Below are 4210 nucleotides of genomic sequence, written 5' to 3'. Positions count from 1 at the left end.
CTATGTCAACAGGTCGAAGGGGCCCAGTTCGACCTCCATGGTCAGCGATGGCGAGTGAAGGCTATGATAAAAACAGTCCAAAGCGAGCCGTCCTCTTCTCCCCTTTGCAAACTCAAAGCCTAGCCAACCATGGAGGAGGCTTGGGCTTCATCCTTCCGGCTTTGGTCCTTTGAATAGATAAACTAGGTGTTTGGAAAAAAATTTCAAAAACATCGTTAGGTGAAAGTCAGCTTTCAAAAGGCCGAAGGACCCGTTTGGTTCTAACTTTGACGGAATGTCTTATAGAAAGATGTACAGGTTTTTGAGTTTAAAGGATTTTCTTAAATGCAAATGGTATTTTGTAAATTATACTTTAAAAACACATTGCGATGCAACTTTGATTTAAATGATTTTTGGAAAAAGTATACTTTACAAAGGCCTTTTATTTTATTTTATTTTTAAATTAAAAAAAATCTGAAAACCAATTGAGGATAAGTGGCTCGAGGGCGTCCGGCGAGACCAAATCTGGCTATCGAAAAGCCAAATGTGTTGTCGCGGCCTCGCCTAAGGTTGCCCGATCTCAAGCAAGGTGGCCCGAGGTCGCACAACCTCGAGTGAGGCTTGGGTCGTGCATTTAAGGTGACCACGGCCGACGCTAAGCCGATCGCACTAACTCAAGTGAGCGACCTCACGCAAGGCTCGCGATGGCTCGCTGGTGGTTGAGGCCTTCACCGGAAAGGTTAGGGCTTTCGAGGACTTTTCTGTAATTATGAAAGTATAATGAGGGTAAAATTTTTTAAAAAAAGTGTAATCGTATTTATTTATTTTTTTGGTCCAAATTTGTATTCAAAAACACTTTCTTTGGACATGTAATTGCATTTCGGCCAATGGGACTTTGGGCCCCAAAGCTCCTTTAGAATCTAAACCAAATAGGGCCGCAAAGCCCATGGAGTTGTTCTTGCCTCTTTTTTTATAACCACTACGTGAAGAACCTTTTCCTTAGTTCACGCATTTGTTTGGCAACATGAAGTGTTGCCAAACAATGCGATTGAAATAATGTCAGGGTTATGTATGCAAGGGTGGCTTCAACATGGAAGTAATAAGAGACTTGTGTCGATTGCCTAGACCTATTTTTTCCTTTAAAAGATAACTCGTTCGCGATTCTTAACATCACATGATTCAGATTCTCATTTGTTTCCGTCAAGTTTCATCATGATCATGGACAAACCCTATTAATTAGAGTCTATAATCAATGATAGTTTCCCAACGAAGGATCCATTTGTTTAAAGAAAAAATTATTTTTCGACTTTCCGGTGTTTGGGAGACCAAGAACTAATCAATCTATGGAAAACGATTTCCCTAGACTGAAAATAACAAGTTTAAGTTGAGGAAAAACAACTTACTCTTCTAGTAAAAAAACATTGAAATTACTTTGCCTAAGCCACCGAATAAATTAAATCTAAAATCATTTTCTTTGAAAATGGTTTTCATGAAAAATATCTTCATTTATCGTGAAGTTTCAGTGAAATAAAAGCCCCCAAAGACTCATTTTTGCTCCCTCGAGAGACAAAATTGAAAATTACAGCCTGATTAATTTTCCATTGTCAGAAAATGTCAATAGTTAGTAGTTAGGGAAACAAAGAAAAGCACAAAACAAGTCCTCAGTCAATAGCCGAAAATTATTGACTTAGGTGCCGGCCATCTTACGTTGTACGATCGACGTAGACGTGAATAATTTTTCATAATTTATTAATATTTTTCTATTAATAAATTATTTTTTATTTTTCCTTTCTTTCTCTTCCATGGCATGTGTCGCTCAAGGCCTGTGCCGCCCAACACATGCCATGGCTGGCAAGGGTTGGCCTCGCCTCGGTGAGGATCACCCTCTCACGGGTGTGGGCAAGTGCCGCAAGGCTACCCTTGCCAAATTTGGCGAGCCCGGCCTCGCTTGTGGTGACAAGGGCCACCCTCGCCCAAGCAAAGCCAGCCCTCATCAGCCATGGCTTGTGCCAGCCATGCAAGAGAAAGAAAGGAAAAAAGAAAAAAATTCGAACAATTATTTAAATATTATTAAATAATGTCTACGTCAGATCTTGCTGACGGTGCCATGTAGGACGGCCGGTATCCAAGCCAGCGATTTCCTATCTAAATTAGCTGGATAAACTAAATTGGTACTAATATGAAGAAGTTTAGAAATAGAGTGGTCCAATTAAAAAGTTATGATTGAATTGATATCAATGTGAGGATTATGACTTTTTTGGCATTTTTCCCATGGAAATGAAGATCGCTGGATCAACAAGTAAAAAGTGAAAGGTTGCTCTTGATTATACATATCATGGATAATGAAATAAACCGATACGTGCATGAAGAGGGGGTTTTCTATAGGGATTTCAAAGGGTGCAAGTTTTTTTTTTTTAATAACATCAAAGGTTGCAAGCTGTGAAGGGTATAAAGGGGAGAGAGAAAGTGCGAAAGGAAATCGACTATTGTACCATCATTACCAAGTCATTTACATGACCCGTGAACCCAAAAAACGAGATTTTATAAAATTAACAATATAATAAAAAGTACTAGGTTTGCCTCAAAATCAAATTAGAAGGTCTCTAACTCTTAGAGATTTAATTAGATTAAGTAATAGTTCCGACATCTGTTCGCTGTGCAAAAGAACTCCTCCAAATGAAACTACTTTTCCCAGACGAAAGTGAGGATAGGTCTGCCCGAATCATGTTGTTGCATCAATTTATTAGTCAGGAACCCCCTAAAAACCAAACTTTAAGGTCAACATTGGGAGCTTTCTTACCCGGTTCGGCTGGTTCCACTTTCATGGCTTATTCCACCGCCCCGGTTCCATTTGGTCATGTCTAATGGCCATCATGGTGAAGCCCTTTCAAAAAGCAGAAGAAAGAAAGAAAGACAAATGTTGGAGGACTATTTCCATTTGAATAAAAATATCCCTACAATCATCAATTATAATCAATCCACGTACTAGGTTCGTGCCAATCAAAATGCAAGGATATAATAGTCCTTTTCCTAACTCTTAGAGATTTAATTAGATTAAGTAATAGGTCCAAACCATCTGGATTCGATGCTAAAGTGGAAAAAGAACTCTCTCCAAATGAAACCTATCCCCCTTTTCCTCTTGGGATGAATTTTAGTGAGGATAGGTCGGCCAGAATCATGTTGCATCAAGTTTATGTAGGTGGCAAAATTTAATAGAGGACACATGGTCTATAGTTTCATACAAGGTTAGTAGTCTAAATAATTTGCATGGTTCTGATATGAGACAACGAGTTTAAAAGAAAACCAAAACATAACATATAATGGCTGGTACGCTTTTCACCTTAAATGAGGGGCAAAATGTACTTCTTAACAAATTTTGTATGCTAGTATTAAGGACCATTCGTGTAGATTAGATGCTCAGAGTAGAAAATTGCAACTGGGAAAGTAAACACTTGTTGAAAGGAAAAATTACCAAAAATGTCTTAAACCTATTGCAATTGTTCAAATTCAGTTCGATTTTTTTTTTTTTTTTGCCCATTGAGTCATAATCTTTTGCATTTGTATCAATTCAATCCATCCGGCCAACTTTGGCCAACCAAAGCTAACATAGAGGTTGGCCAACAACGACGTGGTAATTTTTAATAAATTTTTATATATTTTTTCAAATTTTTGTTTTTTTTTTTTATATTTTTCCTCTCTTTTCTCTTCTCCTTCTTCCTTTAGTCGGTTGCCAAAGCGACGACGAGCCCCGACCTCCCCCTAGCCATGGTGAGGATCAACCTCATCGTCATTGGCTAACCTCGGCCCAACCCTCACCTCCGGCCGATTGCTAGATTAGCGACCGACGAGAGGAAGAAGGAGAAAAAAGAAAGAAAGAAAAGATAAAAATAAATGAAAATTTAAAAAAATATATATTAAAATATTAATTTAAAATTGCACATCAATGCTTGCCGGCCTAGCCGGATGGATCCAAATTGACACAAATGCAAAATGTTTAGAATTCGATTGAAAAAAAAAAAAAACTAAGACTGAATTTGTATAATTATAATAGGTCTATGACTTTTTTGATAATTTTCTATATATTGAAATGTCTTTTCGTGAAAAAAAAAAAGTCTTTTCGTGCTTTGAAAATCTCCTAACCAAGGCTCATTCAATCTATAAGAATCCTAAGTACTCAAATCGCTCTCTCTCTCTCTCTCTCTCTCTCTCTCTGTGTTCGATGCCAATTTAG

The sequence above is a fragment of the Rhodamnia argentea genome, chromosome 3 (assembly GCF_020921035.1).
Source record: "Rhodamnia argentea isolate NSW1041297 chromosome 3, ASM2092103v1, whole genome shotgun sequence".
In the NCBI taxonomy this organism is placed as follows: domain Eukaryota; kingdom Viridiplantae; phylum Streptophyta; class Magnoliopsida; order Myrtales; family Myrtaceae; genus Rhodamnia; species Rhodamnia argentea.
The sequence above is the reverse complement of the archived record's forward strand: the minus strand, read 5'-3'. Positions refer to the sequence as shown.